The following is a 9853-nucleotide window of genomic DNA, read 5'->3' as shown; positions in this document are numbered from 1 at the left end:
TATGTAAGAAAAAGCAGAATCTCTTGAGGATAGATCCTTTTGGAAGAATTCCTTTTGGAGGATCTCTGATGAGGACCACTTGGGAAGAATCTCTTGAGAGAGGCTCTGGAGAAGGGAAGCTCTTGGAGGACAATCTCTAAGGAGGTCTCACTGGAGCTCCTCTAAGGGGACTCTGTCCCTCTGGAGGCTCTGGAGAGAGGCCCTTTGGAACAATCTCTGGCTGGAAGGCTCTCTGGTGAAGTCATCTGAGATGGAGCTGGCCTGGTGTCACTAGAATCCTTGTTTAGGCAGACCTTGTGGTGAGTGTTGAAAGACTGACTGACTGATTTCTCTCTTAAGACTCAGGTCTAGGCCATATTGGCTTGAGGCCCTTCATACTTATTCCTTTCTTACTCTCTCTCTCTCTTTCTTTGATTACTCATTGTATTATTAATTAAAAGTCTCTATAAAACTCAGTTGACTTGGGTATTTGAATAATTGGGAATATTTCCCTGGCGACCACCTTATATTTGATTTAAAAACCAAGACACTGTAGTGAAACATTTTCTGCGATCAAATTTACTCACCCTCTCTTATATCTATCACAATTTATATCTTCCACCATTTTAACTCACTACAATTTAAGACCTCAACCATTTTAAATCTCACAGATGTGAGTTCAAATCCAACCCGTCTACTGTGTATGATCTGAGTTCAAATCTGACCTCTGATTCTAAATGTGTGATGCTGAGCAAGTTACTTAATCTCTATTTAACTTAGTTCTTCAACTGCAAAATGAGGATAATAATAGCACCTACTTCCTAAGGTTCTTGGGAGGATCAAAGAAAATATTATTTGTAAATCTCCTGAATCATGATAGGTACTATATAAATGTTAGCTATCATCATCATCATCATTATTCTCAATTGTAATTTTTAAATTACCATAATTTATGGTAGAACAAGTCATGGTAGACATAATATTTTTTTTTGTTCCTTCTTAGCTTTCCTCCTGAAGGAAAATAATTTTTAAATGTCAATGTCAAGAGGAAGGCTTACTTCATAGGAAAAAAAACCCATTGTTAACACTATAATTTCACCATCTGTTGGACTGCAGAGAAAATAATACAACAGAATAGAAATAATAGAAGGGGGAATCAAATCAAATAGAAAATAATAGAAAGGATGAAAGAGCCATTATTGTAGGCTACATGGCTGACCTAAAGTTTCCAAACACTTCCACAAGAAGCCAAAAAAAAATTGATGAATGAAATGGCCAAAGGGGAAGTTAAAAGTTTTAGAAACTTAGGACCTTTTGCGGAGGTAGCATGAATAATTCACAGGTATGGAGAGGAGGAGAAAGAAGAGAGGCAGGGAGAAAAAGAGAAGGGAGAGAGGAGACGGGGAGAGAGAAAGAAATGAGGGGAAGGAAGAGAAGGGAGGGAGAGAGAAAGAAATAATGAGAGATAGAGAGGGAGAGAGAAGGGGAGGGAGAGGAGAAGGATAGAAAAATTGAGAATGAGAGAATATAGAGGGAGAGAGAAAAGAAGGGGAAGGAGAGAAGAGAGGGAGGGAAAGATTATGGGAGTGAGAGACAGAAAGAATGAGTAAAAGAGTGGGGGAGAGAAAATGATAGAGGGACATATATATATAGAGAGAGAGAGGGAGGAAGAGAGAGAAAGAGAGAGAGAGAGAGAGAGAGAGAGAAAGAGAGAGAGAGAGAGAGAGAGAGAGAGAGAGAGAGAGAGAGAGAGAGAGAGAGAGAGAGAGAGAGAGAGAGAGAGAAGCTTGCTGTTTTTCTAGAATTACAGAATTTTGGAGTTAGAAGGGTCTTCTGATATTGTCTAGATGTTAGAAATCTTTATAGTGTTCCCAGGAAGTGGTCCACTATTTGAAGAATACCAATGATCTAAACTGCTTCTTTTCAACTTTTACCCATTGCACATAGTTCTAAAATTTGGTGCTAGCCTGCCATAGTACTTGAACCAAATTTTCTTTCCTCTCTGGAGTCTTCTCTTCTCTACTGGTCCTTCAATTCCTCCTGTGAAATGAACCTTTCACCCATTCTGGTTAGCCTTCTCTGGATATTCTCCAGCATTTCAATATCCTCTCCAAAACAATGGTCTAGAAATGCACCCAATATTCCAGATGAGGTCTTGTCAGAATAGTCATAATAGCTAATACATCACTGAACTTTAAGCAATTTACTTTAATTATTTGATTCTGACGACAAACAACCTTGGAAACCCAAGCTAAGAGAGTGACTGGCTTAAGTATTGCACAGCTGGTAAATGTTTGAGGCGGGTTTAGGACTCAAGTCTGCTTGACTCCAAGTCCAGTGAGAGATCAAGAGCTATGCCTTTCTTAATGTAGCCCAAGACTACACTGGCTTTGGGGGATGTCCTATCATGGCTAATTTATATCGTTTGCAGTCCACCAAAATCTTCAGATCTTTTTCTGAGAAAATGCTGTGTAACCGCACCTCTCCCATCGAGTTACTAAAGTTGACTTTGCAAGTAGGAGGCATCTTGGACCATATGCTGTTTCATCTTAATGAGTTCTGCCCAACATTTTGCCCTGTTCAGGGCCTTTGGGGATACTAATTAGCACCTCTTATCCTGAAATTTGGTTGTTCGCTTATTTTCGGTTGTGTCCGACTCTTTGTGACCCTGTTAGAGGTTTTCTTGGCAAAGATACTGGAGTGGCTCGCCATTTCCTTCTCCTAAAATTACCTTGCATTTATTTTGCATATACTTATATGCATACATATTTCCTCTAATAGAACAGAAGCTCCTTGAGGATAGGAAGGGCAGTTTGTCATCTTCCCACTGCCACCCCCCATCCCCTATATATCCTTAGTGCCTGGCACATGGCAGTTGTCAATGCTTATTGACTAAACTAGGATGTTCTTTCTCCCAGTTTTGTGTTATCTGGAAATTCACAGGTATATCCTCTTTGTCATAGAGTTTCTCATAAAAATGAAAACTGGCAAAGGCCAACTGTAGATCCCTTGGGCACTCCATCAACGATCGCCTTTAAACTGACATCAGACCACTAGTGACCATGCCAAATTCATCTAAATTCTACTGTTGCCTAGTTGGCATTTTTTCTATATTTTTCCCAGTGAGATCATGAGATTACTTTGTCAAATCTCAGTAAACCCCAAAGAGATAATAAGGAAAAAGACTTGTACAAGAATATTCATAGCTGCACTCTTTGTGGTGGCCAAAAATTGGAAAATGAGGGGATGCCCTTCAATTGGGGAATGACTGAACCAATTGTGGTATATGTTGGTGATGGAATACTATTGTGCTAAAAGGAATAATAAAGTGGGGAAGTGATGCAGAGCAAGAGAAGAACCAGGAAAACATTGTATACAGAGACAGTTACACTGTGGTACAATCGAACATAATGGACTTCTCCATTAGTGGCTGTGTAATGTCCCTGAACAATCTGCAGGGATCTAGGGGAAAAAACACTATCCACAAGCAGAGGATAAACTGTGGGAGTAAAAACACCGAGGAAAAGCAACTGCTTGACTACAGGGGTTGAGGGGATATGACTGAGGAGAGACTCTAAATGAACACTCTAATGCAAATACCAATAGCATGGAAATGGGTTTGAATCAAGAACACGTGATACCCAGTGGAATCGCGCGTGTCAGCTATGGGAGAGATGGGGGGGGGGGGGAGGAAAAGAAAATGATCTTTGTCTCCAATGAATAATGTTTGGAAATGATCAAATAAAATAGTTAAAAGTAAACAAGATCCACAGCCTTCACCCCATCTACCATTTCTCTTGTCAAAAAAGGAAATGAGGTTAATCTGCCATCAGTTGTTCTTGACAAAGTGCCATTGGTTATTTGTGACCTGGCTTCCTCTTTAACCAGGTGTTTACTATTACGTACTTTGTCAGCAGTCAGCCACCCTTGCTGGCTTGCAGAACTTATTTTTCTTTTCTCTTTCAAATACTGGGAAAGCTTTTGCTCTTTGCCAGTTCTATAGTACCTCTCATTCTTCAAACCCTTTCAAAGATCACTGACAATGACTCAATAATGACATCTGACAATTATTTTGTGTAGCTGAGGAGGAAGTTCAGCAGGGTCCCATGACTTGAATTCAGCAAGGGTTAGCGTCTTTCTATTGGGTAATTACTCCCCTGATGGCCATTTTTGGTTTTGGTCTTTCTAATTCCAAGGCCATTCTCAGCAGAGAAAACAGAAGCTACATCAGATCAGTACAGTTCTGCTTATTGTCAATTATCACGAGTCCTGTCTCTACAGTGGTCTTCCTTCATTCCCAACACAACTAAAAATACCCCATATGGCTCCTTCTTGTCCTTCCAGTTCCTCACCAGGCTCAGTTCACAGCTTTAGCATACCTGAAGCGTCTTCTCATAGAGCTCTACCACTTTTGTATTTATTTATCTGCTCCACTTTCTCTTCTGAACACCCCTTTTTAAATCAGAAGGTTATTTTATTTTGAAAATATTTTCCCATGGTTTCATGATTCATGTTGTCCACCCCCCCCCCCCCCCCCCCGCTAACGAGCAATTCCACTGGGTATCACTGTTCAAAATATATTTCCATATTATTCATATTTGCAGTTGAGTGATCATTTAAAGTCTACATCCCCAACCATACAATCATGTTTTTCTTCTGCATTTCTGCTCCCACAGTTCTTTCTCTGGATGTGGATGGTGTTCTTTCTCATGAGTCCCTCAGAATTGTCCTGGGTCATTGTATTGCTGCTAGTAGAGAAGTCTATTATGTTCGATAGTGCCACAATGTATCAGTCTCTGTGTACAATGTTCTCCTGGATCTGCTCTTTTCACTCTGCATCCATTCCTGGAGATCTTTCTAGCTGAACTTTTTTTTAAAAAAAATTTATCTTCTGTCCTAGAATTAGTACCAGTATTGGTTTCAAGGCAATAGTGGTAAGGACTACACAATGGAGATTAAGTGACTTGACCCAAGTCACACAGTGAGGAAGTATTTGAGGCCACATTTGAACCCAGGTCCTCTCCACTCCAGTCTCTAGCCGCCCTTTTTTGTACTTACCTTTAAAGAAGTCTGAGTTGGATGTGGATTCATAATTCAACCATCTAGTCCCATAATGCTCATTTTTCTTTATCAGAATCACTTCCTTTTGTATCTCATTTCATTGAGTTTCCCATCCCATATTAGCTGATTATCTTCATTGACTTGGTATCTGAATACTTCTTCAGAACCTTTTGTAATCTACTCTCCCCAAATTTAGGGTTCATATCACTTCCAGGCAGTTTTCTCTATCACAAATTTGTGGAAAGGGGTACTTCTTAAGGTTCTAGACAGTTCTATCCTATGTGGAATACAACTTCTCTTTGCAGGATAAAATTATTTAAAGCAAAAGGCTCTAGCATATATATATGTAAATAAATCAAGTTTCTGGCCTCAGTTATCATGCCCCTGTGCCAGAGCTGGTATTTCAAACTCACTTATTTCCTCTTTCTGTCCACATGGTCTCTGGTAGCCTATGATGACCAAGTTTGTTGTTTTTGCTCCCTCCACTGATCTTCACCCAGATGCTCTCCTTTATTTCCTCACATGAACATACATTATTTTAAAAAACCTTGCCTTCTGTCTCAGTATCAAATCTAAGAGAGAAGAGCCGCAAGGGCTAGGCATTCAGGATTAAGTGCCTTGCCCCTAGGTCACACAGCTGGGAAAGTCTGGGGCCATATCTGCTCTCAGGACCTCTTTTCTCCAGGCCTGGTTCTCTATCCATTGAACCACCTAGCTGCCACATGAATATACGTTATAAACAAAGATCATCCCAAGTCTTAGTTTTAAGCTTCAACAACTTTGAAGTAGTATAAATGCTACAAACTAAAACAAACATTTTAAAGATTATATATAAAATATTGTTTATTAAAATTCAACATAACCACCACCTTGTGCTATGTATTGCTCATCAATTTTGAACTGTATAACTTTCATTAGCTGCTGCCTGGTGATTGGAAGGGTTGCCTTTGTAATCCTGGCCTCAAAATCATGATGAATACAGGACATTGCAGACTCAACCCCACAAGAAAAAGTCTAATAGAAATAGATCAGGTGACCAATGTAGCCAAGCAAAAGGACCCTCTCCCCTTCCCTCCCCAAACCTCTGGTCTCAAAGTATAAACAAGAAACTCCCACATGAAATGCAGAATGATAGGATGCTCCATCTTATTTATAATACCTGAAATTCACAAAACTAAATAGTTGCAAATAAATTTAAATACTTAAAATTAAAAAAAAAATTTAAACCCTTTCCTTCTGTCTTAAGAATCAATACTTGCTGGTGGAGTTGTGAATTGATCCAACCATTCTGGAAGGCAGTTTGGAACTATGCCCAAAGGGTGCTAAAAGACTGTTTGCCCTTTGATCCAGCCATAGCACTGCTGGGTTTGTACCCCAAAGAGATAATAAGGAAAAAGACTTGTACAAGAATATTCATAGCTGCGCTCTTTGTGGCGCCAAAAAAATTGGAAAATGAGGGGATGCCCTTCCATTGGGGAATGGCTGAACAAATTGTGGTACGTGTTGGTGATAGAATATTATGTTGAAAGGAATGATGAACTGGAGGAATTCCATGTGAACTGGAACAACCTCCACAATCTGATGCAGAGTGAAAGAAGCAGAACCAGAAGAACATTGTACACATTATAATGATACATTATAGCACAATCAAATGTAACTGACTTTGCTACTAGTAGCAATGCAATGACCTAGGACAATCTAGAGGAATTATGAGAAAGATGCTATCCACATCCAGAGAAAGAGTAGAAACGTGGGAGCAGAAATGTAGGAAAAAAATTTGCTCGATCACTTGCTTCGATGGGGATGTTGACTTTAAACAATCACTCTATTGCAAATATTAATAATATGGATGTATGTCTTGATCAGTGATACAAAGCCCAGAGGAATTGATTGTTGGTTCCAGGAAGGAAAGAACATGAAACATGGAATCATGAAAAAATATTAATTAAAAAAAATAATCAATATGATTGGTTCCATGGTAGAAGAGCAGTAAGGGCCAAGCAATTGGGATTAAGTGACATAGCTAGGAAGTGTCCGAGTACCAAATTAGAACCCAGGACCTCCCATCTGAGGCCTGGCTATCTGTTGAGTCACCTAGCTGCCGCTAAACTTTCAAATAATATAATCTTATATCGCTTAGTGATTAAAGTTTAATTATGAACAATAACAGCAATATTGTGGAAAGATCAAATGAGACAGACTTTAGCTACTCTCAGCAATACAATAATGATCCAGGACAACTCTGAGGGTCTTAGGACAAAGAATGCTATGTGCCTCCAGAGAAAGAACTGTTGGGAGTCAGAAAGCAGATCAAAGGATACTGTTTTTTACTTTAGTTTATCTGGGATTTTATTTTGGGGTCTTCGTTTTATATGGTTATTCTCTTACAAAAATAACAATATCATATAACTTCAGAGAACTTATGTGGATATTTGTTATTACATGTAATTGATAAAACAAACAAAACTTTACAAAGTAATTAAAGTTTAAATTGGACTAAGACTTTTGGGATATCAGATATACACAATCCCCCTCCAACCCATTTTATCCATCCTGGCTTTTCCCCCTGACTATATCCTCAGAGAAACATATTCTAAAGGGGTTTAATTTCAACATCTCAGTGATACCTATTTATGAGGACCAATTCGTCCTCTGGTGTTGGGACCTCAAGTTTTATCTTGCTTATGGCTCAAACAGACATTTGTAGAGGCAGCCGAGGTTAGGATTTTTACTCATTACTGGTCTCCTTGAACCTGTCTCCTGGCCAAGTACTAATCTAATCTCCTATAGCATAAATATTCTCTATAGTAGCTAGCTTCACAGTTCTGTATATTTAGACTTCCTCATGCTAATTTCATAACTTAAATCACCTGAAGCCAGGCTTTGCCCTTTACTCTATTATTTGATCCACCTGACTCATCACTGAACATCACCCATGGCTCTCCTCACTTGAGGCAGGAGAGCTGGCCTTGTTAAGGAGGGCTTATTCACACTGATAGTGTGAAAATTATTCCAGAGGCTGGCGATGACCTTTGTGGTAGGGCCTGGACTCTCAGCTAGAAAGAAAGCTGGACAATAATACCTCTGCTCTACTGATCTGTTCAATCTGAACACCCTGACACTATTCTTCCTCAGAAATGCAAGCATCTCATACTTAGTTTTCTCTGTCAATCAGTTCTGCACTGACTATCCCATTACTCAAGCAGCACTATCTAACAATTTTCAACCCTGAATTGCCAGTGAAAAATTCACTAACCCCAGAATTTTTACTAGCAGATTCTAGTATGTATGGCTCATTATCTTATTTAGATTTGTCAATACATGCTAAAGGACCAGTAAAATGGTCTTAAAAAAACCAAAACAAAAAATCCTTTACCTTTCAATTTAGAATCAATACTAAGTATTGGTTCCAAGGCAGAAGAGCTATAAGGGAAGGCAAGAATCAGGAATAAATGATTTGCTCAGGGGCCTGCAGCTTGTTTTGGGGTCCAATTTGAACCCAGGTCTTCCTGATTCCAGGCCTGGCTCTCTATCCACTGGATAGCTGCCCTGTCCACAATTCTTAAAAACTCTGCAATTACAGGTTCCTAAAAAGCTCAGATTTTTGATGCTGTTATTTTAAGGTTTTCCTGTGAGATTAGAACTTTAGAGTGCTTATGACTCTGGAGCTGGCATCATAAAAGAACGCACACCTTTTATGTAATCCCATTTTGGCTCATTGGGGAATAAGATAAAGGCACAACTTTTTTTTCTAAAATAGCAAAACCTAGATGCCCTCTGGTGGAAGACAAATGGCTACAGTTAGATTGCTCCTAGACCTAAGATCACATTTTTTTTTTGGTTTGGAAATGACCCAGTAAAATTTTCAAACACGTAACACCACTGGTAACATAAAATTTCTTTTAGTGAAATTTTCTGAATCTTTTAGATATATCCAAAAAAACAGGAAAAAAGAGTTTAAAGTTTTTTTTTTAATTTTTATTTTTCCATTTCCTTCTAAAATGTTCTTTGTTTTGAAAATTTCTGTAACACACTTAGTTGTGGGTCATACCGTGCCAGGCTATTGGTGTTCTGGCTAAAAAAATCTTGGTAGTAGAGAATGAAATCTACATTATCAGATTCAGGATTACAAAAATCCTTTTTAGAGTGCCATTAAGCATTAGAATCAAACCACTCCCATGCTCCTTTAAACAAAATGGGGGTGGGGAGAGGGAAGAAAAATAATTTTACAATGCACTGTTGGATATGGCAAGGACACAGCTCATAGAGAGGACCAAGGACAGCGCTGCAGTATTTCTAATCTGTGTTTTCTATTTTCAGGGTTTGTTGTGGAGCTTATAGGGAAGGAGGGTTGAAGTCATTTCAAAGTCAGCTTTTTTGCACTTCATTCTTGCTAAAGGAATTTAAAAATATATCTTTACTATTGTTAACATGTCCCTCTCACAACTCACTTACATTTTCATTAAAGAGGGATAGAGCCAGAGAAACTTATTCAGTCACATATTGGAAAGTAGGCTCCGTGGCAAGCTATCATCTTCTCTATACCGAGTCTACAAAAGAGTAATCATTCATCTCCTAGAAAGTTGCTTTATTAACTTTTCTGAAGTTTCACAAGATGTTTCTATTCCTATTTGGAACTGAATGATTCTTCATTCTTTAAAATTTTTTTTAATTTTTTTTTGATTCTTCATTCTTAAAAAGCCTATAACTGAGGCTTAAACTCCATAATAACCTGCCCATTCCTCTAGAAAAGTGCAATTTTGCTTGATGTAAATCGTCTCTACACCCAAAGCAAAACTGCCCATTTCAGGAG

This window comes from Monodelphis domestica, chromosome 6, assembly GCF_027887165.1.
Source record: "Monodelphis domestica isolate mMonDom1 chromosome 6, mMonDom1.pri, whole genome shotgun sequence".
Taxonomy (NCBI): domain Eukaryota; kingdom Metazoa; phylum Chordata; class Mammalia; order Didelphimorphia; family Didelphidae; genus Monodelphis; species Monodelphis domestica.
The sequence above is the reverse complement of the archived record's forward strand: the minus strand, read 5'-3'. Positions refer to the sequence as shown.